This window comes from Humulus lupulus, chromosome 2, assembly GCF_963169125.1.
Source record: "Humulus lupulus chromosome 2, drHumLupu1.1, whole genome shotgun sequence".
NCBI lineage: Eukaryota > Viridiplantae > Streptophyta > Magnoliopsida > Rosales > Cannabaceae > Humulus > Humulus lupulus.
Genome location: NC_084794.1, coordinates 160,533,807 through 160,541,392, shown reverse-complemented (window position 1 = coordinate 160,541,392; position 7,586 = coordinate 160,533,807).

The window sequence follows — 7,586 nt, the reverse complement described above, 5'->3', positions numbered from 1 at the left end:
GTTCCGCTCGTGAGGAGCAGGAAGAGGACCTTGGAGGTCGCCAAGAGGATGGGCGAGGAGAGGATCCAATCCGGAGCAGCCACGGGTCCTTCTGGCCAAGGTAACCCTTACTTGTTTAGGAGTTTAGATAGGGCCACTGCAGACCCCCGGCTGGCTAGGTTCAATCCTAGGCAGCTCGTCCATCGTCACCGAAGCGATCCGGACCTGAACACACTCCTGCTCCATTGTGTCGACCGGCTCGTGCTGGATCACCAAGAGAGCTGGCCTAGGGGTATCGTAGTAGTAGATAACACACTAGCCTTTAGGTCGATCCTATTCGAGGAGTATGGGACCAACCTACGCACATGGCCATCACTCCAGAGGGGTATCTATGCTTCGGGGCTTAGGCAGTATGTAGAAGAATCTAGTCCTGAGTCAGAACCGGACCCAGAACTTGCGCCAGTTTGGGAAATAATCGTCTTAGGTTCTTCCAGCTCGGGGGTAGGGCTCCCTTAGTATTCGCACACTTTTTATATTTAACCCTTTGTCCTTGTCTGTATGATTGCTAACTTGTACTACCCATGTTTTTGTTTTGACAGAAGAGATGTCTCAGCCCGAGGATGGCTTGCGAGGCGCAGTCTTCGGGGGAAACCCCTTGGCTGGGCCAAGACTAAAAAGGCTCCGGGGGTCCAAGAGCACCGCTGGGGCCTCTGCCAAGTCTCCGGCAAAGGAGAAGGAGAAAACCCCGGCTGCCCAAGACACGGGAGCAATTCTTCCTGCCGCAAGAGCAGGCCAAATGCCTCCAGCACCTCCGCGAGCTCCAGCCGCTACTCAGGACGTAGGAACGGAGCTCGGGACTCCGGCCGTGGTGGCCTCCGATGTGCGCATCCCAGTCAATCCTCAGGACCTGGAGAAGATCCCAGAGGCCTTCCAGGGAACAGTGTACGAGTCGGTGAGCTACGCCGTCAACCATATCTATAAGTTCACCGAGAAGGAACTTCGGGCCATTGAGACACTGAGCCTGGTTAGGGTGATGGAGTCTTCAATGAGCATGACCCTAACGGTAAGTTGCCCTATTTTCTCTGTAAAGCTCTTACCCTTACACTTTGCCCTGTTTTTCCTCTAAGGCAATTTTATCTTTCATTTCTCGCAGGGCATCGTCGCTCTCTACTGGAGCATCATCAGGGCCAAGACTCAGCTCGAGGATATGAGAGCTGAGCATCAGGCTTCCCTTCAGGAGGCTAAGGCGACTGAAGATGCCTTGGCGACCGCGAAGGCCGAGTTGGAGAAAGCCCTCTCGAAGGTCTAGGAGCTCGAAGCCTCCCTTGCTACCTCGCGAACGGACCTCGAGGTTGCAAAGACTGAGATCCAGGCCGCCCAGGTCGCCCTAGAGGCCGAACGGACCACTTCAGAGCAGTCCATGCAGGATCTGTTCTATCACTGTTGGGCTTACAATCCGGAGGCTGACTTCTCCTTCATGTCACCGAGCCTTTGGGCGCGCTTGCTGGTGAAGTTCCAAGCTCGCCTTGAGAAAGAGGCATCACCTTCAAAGACTGGGGAATCCTCTGGCGCGGCGGAGCAGGGTGAGACAGCGGCCTCCAAGGGGCCATCTGACGGAGCTTAGGGCGTTCTTTCCCCGTTGCCTTTGAACATTTTCAAGTATATTTTTTTTTTTTTGTAACCTTTGCATGAGGTGTTTTCACCTCGAGACAATTTTCCTTGACATTTTTAATTTACGCTCTTTTATGCTTTTAAGCATTTCTGTTATAATTTATTGAAAAACCTAGTTCGCATTAACTTTAACCCATATTTCGAGCTCTTGAAGGAGAACAATGATCAATAGATTTAAATCAACTTCTAAGTTTTATGACCCGGTTAAAACCAGTAACTTAATTTGAAAACTTAGTTCGTGTTAACTTTTATCCATATCTCGAGCTCTTTAAGAAGAACAACGATCAACAGATTTAAATCAACCTCTAAGTTTTATGACCCGGTTAAAACCAGGAACTTAATTTGAAAACTTAGTTCGTGTTAACTTTTATCCATATCTCGAGCTCTTTAAGAAGAACAACGATCAACTGATTTAAATTAACTTCTAAGTTTTATGACCCGGTTAAAACCAGGAACTTAATTTGAAAACTTAGTTCGTGTTAACTTTTATCCATATCTCGAGCTCTTTAAGAAGAACAACGATCAACAGATTTAATTTAACTTCTAAGTTTTATGACCCGGTTAAAACTAGGATAGGACTTAGTTAGCGTTAACCCTTATCAATATATCTCATTTTTAAGAAAACAACGGTCAATCGATAAGAATCAACATCTAAGTCGTTAAGGAGACCTAGTTATATCCAGGTACCATATGCCCCCCAAGTAACTGGGAAAGGGTCTTTCGTGGTTATTTTAGGATTACACTTGCAAATATGCGTGAAAGTCTTATTTTCATTAATACATAAGAAGTGGCCTTCCAGGCCTTACAAGTAAATCATTGGTAATATCTCTTTAAGTGGACGGCGTTCCAAGTTCGCGGGACTACCCCTCCATCAAGTCGGGCTAGCTTATAAGTTCCCTCCTTGATGACTTCGATGACCTGGTATGGTCCTTCCCATTTCGGTCCCAAAACTCTGTCTTTGGGATCTTTTCCGGCGACGAAAACTCTTCTCAGGACCAAGTCGCCTAAGCTAAAGGTGCGTTTTTCAACCTTGGTGTTGAAGTAGCGGGCGATTTTATGCTGATAATGGGGGGGCTGGAGTTGCGAATCCTCCCGCCTTTCCTCAACCAGATTGAGGGAATGGCACAGGAGCTTGTGGTTTTGATCTTGGTCGTAAGATTGGACCCTATGCGAAAGAACCTTTTTCTCCACGGGGAGGACTGCCTCACTCCCAAAAGTTAAAGAAAAGGGAGTATGACCCGTAGGAGTTCGATGCGAGATCTGGTATGCCCATAGGACCTGGGGGAGCTGTTCTAGCCAGACCCCCTTTGCTTCATCTAATCTTTTCTTGAGGCTCGCCTTTAAGGTCTTGTTGACAGCTTTGACCTGGCCATTAGCCTGAGGATAGGCCACGGAGGAGAAACTTTTCACAATCCCATGTCTTTCACAGAACTCGGTGAACAGGTCGCTGTCGAACTGAGTGCCATTATCGGAGACGATTTTCTTGGGCAGGCCGAAGCGACAGATGATGCTTTTAACCACGAAGTCAAGCACCTTTTTAGACGTGATTGTTGCCAACGGCTCTACCTCAGCCCGCTTGGTAAAGTAGTCGATGGCTACCACGACGTAACGGACCCCGCCCTTTCTAGTGGGCAGGGCGCCTACTAAGTCTATTCCCCAAATGGCCAAGGGGCCGAGATCATTTTCAGCTCGACTGGAGGAGCTCGAGTAACTGCAGCAAATCGCTGGCACTTGTCGCACTTCTTCACGTATGAGATCGAGTCTTTGGACAGAGTCGGCCAGTAATATCCTTGCCTGAGAACCTTTAAGGCCAGGCTCTGCCCCCCGGTGTGGTCTCCGCAGAATCCTTCTTGAACTTCCTGCAGGATGGCCTTTGCCTCACTTGGAAGAACGCACCGGAGGAGAGGTAGGGAATGCCCACGTCGGTACAACACCCCATCGACCAGCGTATATATCAGAGCTTGATACAAGATTCGCCGTGCGTCGTTACGTCCTTCAGACAGCTTGCCCTCGATGAGAAACTCAAGAATGGGGGTCATCCAGGTCGGCCTAGCGTCAATCATTTCGACCTCCGCTCGATCTTCTTCTATACTTGGTTTTTCTAGGAATTCTATCGGCACCAATCCCAAGGTCTCCGTCTCTCCCGTGGTGGCGAGCTTGGCAAGAGCATCTGCATTAGTGTTCTGCTCCCGAGGTATTTGTTCGATCGATCCTCGCTCAAATGCAGACAGCTCAGCGGTTACCTTTGCCAGATAGGCAGCCATCTTGGGTCCCCACGCCTGATATTCGCCCAGGACCTGGTTTACCATGAGCTGGGAGTCACTGAAGCACTGGACGGAGCTCGCCTTTAACTCCCTGGCTATCCTCAGGCCGGCCAGCAAAGCTTCGTACTCCGCCTCATTGTTGGAGGCTTTGAACTAGAACCTTAGCGCTGAGTGGAATCTATGTCCCTCGGGGGATATCAGAATGATTCCGGCCCCGGAGCCGTTCTCGTTGGATGAACCATCTACAAAGATCTTCCACAACGATTGGGATGAGGTGAGCTGAGATGAGCCCTCTGCTGGATTCTCCCGGAATCCTGTGCATTCTGCCACGAAATCGGCGAGGGCCTGACTTTTTATAGCAGTTCGTGGAGTGTAGAAAATCTCAAACTGGCTGAGTTCGACCGCCCATTTTAACAAACGTCCCGATGCTTCAGGTTTTTGCAAAACCTGCCTTAGAGGCTGATCGGTCATGACGTGTACTGAGTGGGATTGGAAGTACGGCTTGAGCTTTCACGAGGCCGTGATTAAGCAGAACGCCAATTTTTCCATCAGTGGGTATCGTGATTCTGCCCTGAGAAGTCTCTTGCTGATGTAATAGACTGGCTTCTGAACTTGGTCCTCTTCTCGTACCAGTACGGTACTAGCTGCATCCTCAGTGACAGCTAGGTAGAGAAAAAGAGGCTCGCCTGCCTTGGGCTTGGAAAGCACAGGTGGTTCAGCCAGATGCGCCTTCAGGTCGAGGAATGCGCTTTCGCACTCTACTGTCCATTCAAACTTCTTGTTTCCTCGGAGCAGGTTGTAGAAAGGCAAACACTTATCGGTTGACTTGGAAATAAACCGGTTCAGTGCTGCCACTCTCCCTGTTAAGCCTTGGACATCTTTCCGCGACCTGGGCGAAGGAAGCTCGAGCAGTGACTTGATCTTGTCGGGGTTTGCCTCGATTCCTCGGGTATTGACTATGAACCCCAGGAATTTTCCTGACGCGACTCCAAAAGTGCATTTCTGGGGATTGAGCCTCATGCCGTATTCTCGTAGTATTTTAAAACATTCATCCAGGCCGGAAACATGGTTGTCGGCAGTCTTTGACTTGACTAGCATGTCATCAACGTACACTTCCATGTTTTTTCTGATCTGGTCTACGAACATTCTGTTTACTAATCTTTGGTAGGTAGCTCCGGCGTTCTTCAGACCAAAAGGCATGACCTTGTAGCAATAGACATTAGTCGAGGTCATGAAGCTGGTGTGTTCCTGGTCTGCCGGATTCATCGCGATCTGATTGTAGCCTGAGTACGCGTCCATAAAGGACATTAGCCCGTGCCCCGCCGTGGCATCCACCAGCTGATCGATCCTTGGTAATGGAAAACAATCCTTGGGGCAGGCTTTATTCAAGTCGGAGAAGTCAATCCAGGTTCGCCACTTCCCGTTGGGCTTTGGAACTAGCACGGGGTTGGCGACCCAAATTGGAAATTTGGCTTCACGGATAAAGCCACATTTTTTTAGCCGGGCTACTTCTTCTTCTAGGGCTTCAGCCTAGGTTGTTCCTAAACGTCTTTGCTTTTGAGACTTGGCAGGAACTCTTTTATCCAGATGGAGCGTATGTATGATGACACTCGGGCTAATTCCCACCATGTCCTCGTGGGACCAGGAAAATACATCTAAGTTAGCCCGCAGAAACGTAATCAGCTCTGCCTTCCTCTTGCTACAAAGGTTTTTCCCGAGCTTGACCATCCGTGATGGATTTTGTGGATCAAGGTTCACCTCTTCGAGCTCCTCAATAGTCTGGAGCTCGAATCTGTCTTTGCCTACTCGGGGGTCAATGTCCTCACTCAAGGCGACATTTTCCCCTTTAGCGCTTTGAGGTTTTTCAATCTCAGGAGCCGCCAAGGGTTCCTGGGATTCCTCTTCACTCAGAATGGCCATAGCCAGCTGCCCGGGTTTAGATTTTCCCTTCATGGAAATGCTGTAGCATTCCCTGGCAGCGAGCTGATCGCCCTGGATCGTGTAGATTCTCGTCGAAGTGGGGAACTTCATGGCGAGGTGTCGGATGGAAGTGATGGCCTCGAAAGCTATGAGCGTAGGCCGGCCCAAAATGGCGTTGTAAGCAGCGGAGCAGTCTATGACCACGAACTCGAGTAGCTTGGAGATTGTCCGAGACTCTTCCCCTAGGGTGATCACCAGCTCGATCGTCCCTATCGCCGCTGATCCTTCTCCCGAAAAACCATACATCATCATGGAGGTTGCCTTTAGCTCGGCGATGGTCAAACCCATCTTCTCTAAGGTGGACCGGAATAGGAGGTTCACCGAACTCCCGTTGTCTATTAGCACCCTTCTCACTCTCCGGTTGGCGAGCTGGACTGCTATAACCAAGGGATCATTGTGAGGGAACTGGACATGGCCTGCATCTTCCTCCGTAAAAATGATTGGTTGTCTTTCCAATCGCTGCTGCTTTGACTGGCGCTTCTCTGGGACGAACTCCACTCCGTTGTGAGTCTTTAGTTCATTCACGTATCTCTTCTGGGCGCCTCTGCTCGTGCCAGCCATGTGCGGCCCTCCAGAGATGGTGGATATCTCTCCTCCGACCACTGGAGGAGGAACATCCTGATCTAATCGAGGCCCGGGCTGACTGACTAGGACTTCTGGAGCAGGTCGACTCCCCGGAACCCTGTTCTGTGAGTATTGTGCCAAGGGACCGGCTCGGATGAGATTCTCGATCTCATCTTTTAGGTGCCTGCAATCGTCGGTATTGTGGCCCAAATCATTATGAAAACGGCAAAACTTGGAAGTGTCTCTCTTTCCTTTGTGGTGCTTCAGTGGCTCCGGCCTCTTCCAGGGGACTCGAGTAGAGTTGGCTAAAAAAATACTCTCCCTGGACTGAGTGAGCTCGGTATACATCGTGAAAATGGGCTTAAACTTATCTACGGACTTATTCTTCTTTTGGCTATGCTGACTATTTTCACCATTGCCCTTTCTTTTGCTTCCATTGGGCTGGTTGTTTTGTGTGACGTCTGGGGTCGCTACCACGACCTCCGTCCCTACTCCAGCGGGCTGATCGGGAACCTGGCTGGTTCCCGCAGCTGAGGCCTCGGCTTCTTCCAAGTTTATCCACTCTTGGGCCCTGTTAAGGAATTCGTTGACCGAGCTGACTCCCTTCCTCTGTATATCCTTCCATAGGTCTCCTCTGACAAGGATTCTGGTTCTCATGGCCATGAGCTTAGAGTTATCATACGCGTCTCTAGCCTGAGCAGTAACGTTTGCGAATCTGCTCAGGTAGGCCTTCAGAGTCTCACCGGGCTGCTGTCTCACGTTGGCCAGGGAGTCGGCCTGAACACGGGCGGCCTGAGAGGCTCGGAATGCCCTTTTGAAGTTGGCTGAGAAGGCCTTCCAGGAGCTGATTGACTATTTTTTACTTTGGTTGAACCGCTGTCTGGCAGGTCCGGTCAGTGTGGAGGGGAAGATCAAGCATCTCAGCTCCGGGCCAATATTATGGGCCATCATTAGGGTGTTGAACATCCCTAAATGGTCTGAGGGGTCTCCGTCCCCGTTGAACTTTGACAGGTGAGGCATACGAAAACCAGACGGGTATGTCGTCACTGCTATGTTGGGGGCGAAGAGTTCCATCTCGTCCCCTGAATCATATTCGTCTTTTTCTTTTTTTGATAGAAGTTTCCTCAT